At 35.1% G+C, this 9,158-nt stretch overlaps 1 long non-coding RNA gene across 1 annotated transcript; it reads right to left on the minus strand.

The window, feature by feature from the left end:
- Positions 1 to 1,865: 1,865 nt before the first annotated feature.
- On the minus strand, positions 1,866 to 6,408 carry LOC129256340 (uncharacterized). The gene is made up of 5 exons (XR_010295926.1): positions 6,226 to 6,408; positions 5,479 to 5,661; positions 4,705 to 4,822; positions 4,173 to 4,287; positions 1,866 to 2,498 (listed from the first exon to the last, which is right to left on the minus strand). It is a non-coding gene; the product is annotated as an uncharacterized LOC129256340 (long non-coding RNA).
- Between the last annotated feature and the right edge of the window lie 2,750 nt (positions 6,409 to 9,158).

Below are 9,158 nucleotides of genomic sequence, written 5' to 3' on the forward strand. Positions count from 1 at the left end.
ACTATAGAAATGCGCCAAACTGCTAGTTATGTTTAGATTCTAGCTTTAAAACTTATGTATAGTCACGTATTGTATTACCGCCCAGGTCAAAAAACCAGTTAAGGACCAGTTCATCCAACTGGTACTGGTACCAGTTGATTCCAGTTAGCGAACTGGATTCAATATGGAAATTGGAATACTGGAATCAACTGGATTCCAGTTGATTCCAATACTGGAATCAACTGGAATCCAGGGGCCCGTTTCTCAACACATGGACAAGTTAGTCATATCTTTATCCACCAACCACGGAGTTAGTTCCAATCTTACTAAACCTGTTTCTCGAAAGGCTTCCTAACTAGAATACCTTGATATCGATACTATCGGTAAAAAGAGCAGACGAGACGTAGCCTTAGCCACAAAATAGCATAATTTTCAAAAAGAAAAATTATTACAAAATTGCAAATATTACGATGAATTGGGAAATAAATCTTTTCAAAATAATAGCACAGGTGAATTATGCATCATACATACTTAGACCATGAAGACTGGAGCATTCAATTGCAGAGAAAATTAGATTATGAATAATTCATTTCATGACTAAAAAATCACTTGTGGACGTTGAGATGGGTACCCCCGGGAGACCCAATTTTGATAGTTTACGAAAGTAAACCATAACGGTTTTCTTTGTAAAATGATGATAATTATACGGACTTTTACGATTCCAAACGTCATCAAAATATAGTTTAACGAAACATTTTTAATCATTGATACCGAAAGATACGATATTGGACAAATTATATGCATAAATTAGAGATAGAATTCATCCAACTGTTAATAGGGGTCTGAAAACAACAAATACGAGTTCAGTTATGGATGGCCTGACGTGGTAGAATCTTTATCGATTAAATCATTTTACTATTTCAAAATTAATGGTTTTGTGGCGTTTACCAACAGTTTTTATAGTTTCTTTGTATTACAATTATCATTGAATGCATTAACCCACTTGTTTTGTGATGTAATTTCAACCTCTATGATTGATTACGTAAGTTTATAATTTTAGAATTTCTAGGCACTTTCGCATGTCATAGTCTACCCACGTGATGCCACTACGTCATTAAGAAAGAAGTTAAGACAGGTTCGGAGGTGTCATAAATATTTAGTGAGGTTGTTGTACCCGATCTTGGTAAAGAGGGCTTCGTGAAACAGTTAGCGGACAAGTAGCTCACTATCTCCGATTTAGTCAAGAAGTTAGACTTATGATGGTGTTGAGAAACGGGCCCCAGTTGACAAATTGTAACTGGTACCAGTTGGAAATACCAGTTGGCAACTGGTCCTAACTGGTACCAGTTAGCAACTGGTACCAGTTGACAACTGGTCCTAACTGGTACCAGTTAGGACCAGTTGGAAACATGAGTTGTCAACTGGTGCCAGTTAAAACCAGTTGGAAACACCAATTGTAAACTGGTGCCAGTTAGGACCAGTTGGAAACATGAGTTGTCAACTGGTGCCAGTTAAAACCAGTTGGAAACACAAATTGTCAACTGGTGCCAGTTAGGACCAGTTGGAAACATGAGGTGTCAACTGGTGCCAGTTAGGACCAGTTGGAAACATGAGTTGTCAACTGGTGCCAGTTAAAACCAGTTGGAAACACCAGTTGTCAACTGGTGCCAGTTAGAACAAGTTGGAAGCACCAGTTAGGACCAGTTGGAAACATAAATTGTCAAGTGGTACCAGTTAGAAACACCCTGCAATGTATAGCATAAACAAAAATGAATCATGTGGATATGTACAGTCCCGATCTTTTACTCTTCTCATATAATCACTCCTTCGTTTTCCTTGAGCACACACACATTAGAATATTGGTACCAACACCCCCCCCCCCTCTCAGGCGGTTATTTCAATTATAAACTATCTTCAATTATCTTTACATTGAATGTCCACTCCTGTTATAACAATGTGCATGGACAAGTGAAATAATTATCCTTGCACATAGGACTGATGAAATGAATCACGGTAAATTTGTAGCATTGTATTGAAACCTTGTTAATTTCCACATGCACAATATAACAGGATTGGACTGTAAACTTGCTCTGGTAAATCAATCCCTCAGTCTCTTGAAATCTGTACCAAAAAACATCAGAGAATGACAAAAGTCACAAAAAACATCTATATGGTATTTAAACTAGGAATTTAATGAAAGAAAATTATGTTACAAACTGTAACATGCTGCGTATAATTCTTGTATTATGTGTCAGCAAAGATCATTAACTTACACAGTAAATATGTAGTCAATCCAATTTTTACATGCTAGCTTGGAGACAAAATTTGAATATAATGCATCTAAGCATTTACCTTCAATAAATAATATGTACTATTTTTAAAGGAATGATAAAGGAGTCTTTTTTTAATTATTATTTATTGAGATCTTGGGGCCCTCACTGGCTCTGAAGAGGAAACGTGAAACAGGTACCTTCCTTTCCTGTAGTGGCACTTGATCTTTGCTGGTAGATGCGATGTATCTGAAGATTAGAAAAAAAAAACAATGGAATGAAAAATAATAAGTACAGTGAATACCGTAATACAAAATTTCAGTGGTGTAAAATTATATCTGCACATAAAGAAAATACATGGGATAGTGAAACTTCTCTAAGTTCCATATTTCAATGATTCAATTATAAATGATAGACAGCACATCATCATTTTTATTACAACATGTATAGTAAGTTCACATGGTCTTGGGAATACTTCTGAAATTGACATCGCAGAGATGAAATTGCCTCGACCTTATACCTATACATTTATTTTAATAATAAAGACTTAGACTATGTATGTTTGCATATGTATCTAGGAGTCTATGTTGCACATTATCTGCTAACATCTGATGGGTATTTCATGATTGTCAGTGCCGACTATTTCAGTGAAATCATTGCTTTTGATTGGCTGAGAAGCACTGGCCTCTGACTGTTACTATGGTAACTGTCGGAAAAAGACAACTCGTTAATGCTGACAACTTTCAAAAAGCAGTTCCCAGAACATGTTTAAAAACGCAAGACAAAGCAAAAAAAAAAATGAAATACAAAATTTTATCCGAGGATTAAAGGGATGGTCCGGGCCGAAAATATTTACATCTAAAAATTCACAGAGCAAAATGATGAAAATTTCATCAAAATAGGATAATAAGAAGTTATTGAATTTTAAAGTTTATCAATATTTTGTGAAAACAGTTGTATGCACTTCGTCATGAATATTCATTAGGTGGGCTGATGTCACATCTCCACTTTCCTTTTTTTTATGTTACTAGATGAAATCATAAATGTTTGATTTTTTCATACATGTGTAAATGATGCGTCTCCATTGTAATGAAATAAGTTGCGTCAATAACTAATGCACCTAATCAGTTGTCAATCCAATTGTCAATAGTTCTTGGTTAAAAATATCTTAATAAACCTAATCTCATATAATAAAATACAAAAGGGCAATTGGGATATGACATCATCAGCCAACCTAATGAATATTCATAAAGACATGCCTAGAACTATTTCACCGGAATAATGCAAATCTTTAAAATTCAAAACCTTAATTAGTTATCAAATTTTGATCAAGTTTTCAGCATTTTGCTCTGTGAATTGTACTCTATTTATTGAGATATATTTCCAGCCTGGACCATCCCTTTAATTCTACTTCTACGGTACCCCCACACATACTGGTAAGTCAGAGGTAAAAAACAACGAGAACCAATTTAATTTCAAAGATAAAAAAATACTTCAGCCTCCAGATTTAAGAAAAAATTCAGGAAATGTTATTTTAGTTCAGACTAATTGTGCACGTTTCATTTCGGAGGTCAATCTGAAATTATACTTCCAGTTCCAAATTCACGCCATTTGGTTATGCAAAAGTATGAATTAAAATTGATGGGCATGGGCCCATGTCACTGGCTAGCCGAGAGGACTCCATGAAGATAATTTTATCATTTTTACATTGTATTTTCATCACGGAGCCTAGACAAGCCTCCTATAAGGTTGCTCATACAACTGTGTAAACAAAGATAGATTTCCCTCGGAAATCCACCTTTCCCATAATGATTTTTGGACAAACATTAAATTTTTACATTTTGTAAGCCTTGATACTCTAAATGTGTACAAAGGCTTTAAAAAAAATTAATTGTAAAATGTACAAATTGGAAATTTTCTTACAAAAAGGATCACTTGCTTGCAGATCTTGTCCTCACTGCCTCTGAAGAGTTCACGTGCGACAGGTACATTCCTTTCCTCTACTGGCACACATTCTTTGCTGGTAGATGCGATGTATCTGAAGAATTTTTTTCAAAAACAATGGAGAGAAAAATAATCAGTACAGTGAACAACAGCGAATAACAAATACGTATATATTACAGTGAATAGCAATACATGTCTACACCTAAGGCAGGCAAGGGTTACTACAGAGTGTTGTAAAATTCCATTTGCACTTTAAGAAAAATACATGGGATAGTGAATCAATTTTTACATTGTATTTTCATCACAGAGCCTAGACAAGCCTCCTATAAGGTTGCTCGTACAACTGTGTAAACAAAGATAGATTTGATTTTTCCTCGGAAATCCACCTTTCCCATAATGATTTTTGGGCAAACATTTAATTTTTACATTTTGTAAGCCTTGATACTCTAAATGTGTACAAAGGCTTTAAAAAAAATTAATTGTGAAATGTACAAATTGGAAATTTTCTTACAAAAAGGATCACTTGCTTGCAGATCTTGTTGTCCTCACTGCCTCTGAAGAGTTCACGTGCGACAGGTACATTCCTTCCCTGTACTGGCACACGTTCTTTGCTGGTAGATGCGATGTATCTGAATAATTTTTTTTTAAACAATGGAGAGAAAAATAATCAGTACAGTGAACAGTGAATAAAAATACGTCTATATTACAGTGAATAGCAATACATGTCTACACCTAAGGCAGGCAAGGGTTACTACAGAGTGTTGTAAAATTCCATTTGCACATTAAGAAAAATACATGGGATTGTGAATCAATGATTCAACTATAATGATAAACAGCACATCATCATATTTATTAAAAAAATGAGTAAGTTCACTTGGTCTTGGGAATACTTCTGAAATCGATGTCGCAGAGATCAGTCCTTCATGTTTATAATTCCATGGAGCTCAATAAATGGCTCTCCTTATGCCTCCGAATTTGCTTTCCTAGACACACTCAATTTTATAAAATGCTCAATTGTTGTAGATTGTTATTAAAATTGTAAATGCAACAGCTGTGTAGCTATTAATTAATCTGTGGTGAAACTAGGCTTGGGTCATGTACAAAAATATCGCGCTCCTCAAAAAAAAATTATAAGTAGGGTGTCCGAACTCATATTAGGCCTAAAAAAAGTGCTAGAATTTCATATTTTACATCTTTAAAACCATTAAATCACCATCTCTTTTCCATAATTCTCATAATAGAAGATACACAAAGACCCCAAAAGAAAACTTGACATCTGAATTACCTAACTTACAGCCTCCTCATATGGAGGGCAGCAACGAAGTATTCGGATCTCCACTCCTGAGTCCTGGCGGTTCTGAGCTGGGCCTTCTTCTGGAAACTACCGGTACCCCAGGTCATGTTCACTGACTTCATCTCCTCCTCGAGGCTCAGTATGACTCCAGGTGGTTTTGGGTCTCCCTCTCTCCTGAAATACACAGTCAAAAAGTGATAAACAGCTATTCATGAAAAAATCAGACTCTTAAAATGGTGGAAAAAATAATGAATTTCGATTTTCGGCATTTCAAAATCTCATCAAAATCCTCAAATCGTGTGTAAAGTGATTGGTGCGCAGACACGAGGCGCTGGCCACTATCATAATGTTAAATCTGAAATTGAAAATCATAACTGGCTGAGTCTCAGATTTTTTCCAAGACCAAGAAAATCAGTTTCACATTCGATCACATATCTCTCTCATTTACTTACAACAATATATGGAACAATATCAACTGAAAGATTTTGTGAAATAAAAACAAAATTCATGTTAAATCTTAACACAAATCGTAAGGTCAATATGATGTATGTGCGCAGACTTGCACCGGCATGGCAGCCACACATCCACGCCCGGCTAGTCGCGGCCGGCAGGCAGCGCTGAGGGGCAGTAACAGGATGTCCTGACGAACTCTAACGTTACAGCTAGCCCCGCAGCTAGCTGCGAGCCGCGCCATTTAACAAACTACGAAAAGAAAATCATAGAAAATTGTTAACTTACCTGTAGAGCCTACTGCGAATGTCTTAGCTTTCAAGTCATTGTCCAAATCTGGTCCGTGTGATTTCAGTGGTTGAATTATTATTAAAACGGCCTTCTTTACCCTTCTTTATCGCACTAGCACTCGATAAAAGTGCGGTGCAAATTAACGGCGCGGCGAAGATGGCTCTTTCAAATTCAAATTAGATTGGCGGTTTGCGTTTGGCGCCTGGCGGCGCTGGTTAATTTGCATAATTATACGGACGATAGCGATCAGTGGCACTCAGTGCGCATGCGCAGGCCCGCCCGCGCCCGGTGATTGAAGGAATAACGAAGGGGGGGGGGGGGTCTAAAGCAAGAAAGAAGTTTTAAAATAGAAATACGAACTTCTTAACATACAAATTTCTTCTTGTTTGGTTTTGGTTGGCAACCAGTCAAGAAATGACGATTTTGCCTCTGCTTTTGCATGGAGCTTTTTTTTTCTTTGAAAGTTTAAGAATGAATTAGCTTAATATTTGTTCTTTATTTCTATTTTATTTATTTTCTTTTTATTTGAAAGATAAAGATAGCCTTGCTTAACATGGCAAGGTTGTAAACTAGCAATAAATATGCGCGTTATAAATAGAAAAAAATAGCTATTCTATTCACCTTCAAAAATATTTTTAAAATATCAGTGAGTTAAAAAAAGAAAAATACATTAATTTTTATGTGATTTGTAAAAATAGTGTAAAATAGTCCTCTTTAACTTAAATTAGAAAAAAGGGATTAAATAGGAAGAAATTTTTTTCTCGCAACAAATATCTAGGATAACAATTTTTTTAATGTAAACTAGAAAATTTCACTGAGAATAACATGTTTCGATTTAAGTTATATGGTGATATCGAACCACATACTTTAATGAAACTTTTCAAGGTGGAAATATTAAAATTAACATAAAGAATAATTAAGTTAGTTATTATGTAGATATTTTTTTCCTCTTATCCTCAATCGAGCTGTGTATAGGATGGATAAATGCATGGCATTTATTGTGGTAAAAGGCTGAATTACATGAATTTGTACAGAGCAAAATTTCAGTAAACAAATAAGCAACAAAAAAATAACAAAGTATACTAATGTATAATATTGGAAAGGGGATACAAAAAGAAAAGTATACAGGGAGGGGGGGGGGGAGTAATGTCAAAAGCAGGAATGGGCAAAGGTTGGGAGTAGGCTAAATGTACTATATACCTTTAACATAATGAACATTTTCACATAAATATATATTTAACCAATGTTGAATGAATAACAATACATGTAGATTAAAGAGTGGATTGTATGAAATAATACTTGCTTTTTTTTTAGAAAAGTAACGCTTTGTTGATGGTAACAATAATAATAGTTATAGGAAACACATTCATGAATGATAATCATAAAGAATTATCTCAAAAGGAATTAAAAACAAAGATAAGAGGACTTTGAAGTAATATGATCTGTACAAAAAATATAAATATTAATGTAAAGTGGGTTACAGCTATATTGAGCCAGTGACTTGTCGGATAAGAAATTTGAATGATTACTGCAGATATCAACAATTACAAAAATATTTCAAAAGTCAGTTTAAGAGAAGCGACAAATAAAACAACAAAGGTATGAAAACATAGTTCTTATATAATATATATATATATATATATATAAACTCTGTTGGAAATAAGTACAATGCATTACCACTATGCCTCTAATATACATATATATATATGTATATATTATATATGTATATACGGGTTCTTACTAGAATCAACTGGTAAGTCCTATTGGTTCTAACTGGTATCATTTGGTTTGATATTCCAGTATGGTTAATGGGTTTCAAGTGGGTTATGGGTGGCCTATGGGTTCCAACTGGTATAATCTGTTCCAGTTTGGTTTATGGGTTTTAACTGAAATCAGCTGGTAGATATATACTGGTAATGCCTATTGGTTCTAACTGGTATCAATTTATTGGTTTGATATTCCAGTATGGTAAATGGGTTTCAAGTGGGTTATGGGAGGTCTATGGGTTCCAACTGGTAAAATATGTCCCAGTTTAATTGATTTATGGGTTTTAACTGGAATCAACTGGTAGTATACCAGTAATGTATGTTGATTTTAACTGGTATCAATTGGTTTGATATTCCAGTATGGTTAATGGGTTTCAAGTGGGTTATGGGAGGTCTATGGGTTCCAACTGGTAAAATATGTTCCAGTTTGGTTTATGGGTTTTAACTGGAATCAACTGGTAGTATACCAGTAATGTATGCTGGTTTAACTGGTATCAATTGGTTTGAAATTCCAGTATGGTTAATGGGTTTCAAGTGGGTTATGGGAGGTCTATGGGTTCCAACTGGTATAATCTGCTTCAGTATGGTTTATGGCTTTTAACTGGAATCAGCTGGTAGATATGCCAGTAATGCCTATATTGGTTCTAACTGGTATCCATTGGTTTGATATTCCAGTATGGTTAATGGGTTTCAAGTGGGGTTATGGGAGGTCTATGGGTTCCAACTGGAACACTCTGATCCAGTTTGGTTTATGGGTTTTAACTGGAATCAACTGGTAGGTATACCAGTAATGCATGTTGGTTCTAACTGGTATCAATTGGTTTAATGATATACCAGTATGGTTTATGGGTTTAAGGTGGCATTAACTGGTATATACACCCATTGGGTTTCTATGGGTTCCAACTGGCATCAAATGGTCCAGTTTGGCTAATGGGTTTTAAACTGGAATCTATTGGTAGATAAACCAGAAAGGCCTATTGGTTTTAACTGGTATTAACTGGTGTACTAATTTATACCAGTATAGTTAATTGGTTTCAACTGGAATAAACTTGTATGTTTTCAGCATGTCCAGTTGGGACAATGGGTTTCAACTGGAATATACTGGCATGGTGGGAGTTTACCAGTTGTGCCAATTGGTTTCAACTGGTACCAGTTGACTCCAGT

Source organism: Lytechinus pictus, chromosome 15 (genome assembly GCF_037042905.1).
Source record: "Lytechinus pictus isolate F3 Inbred chromosome 15, Lp3.0, whole genome shotgun sequence".
NCBI classification, from domain to species: domain Eukaryota; kingdom Metazoa; phylum Echinodermata; class Echinoidea; order Temnopleuroida; family Toxopneustidae; genus Lytechinus; species Lytechinus pictus.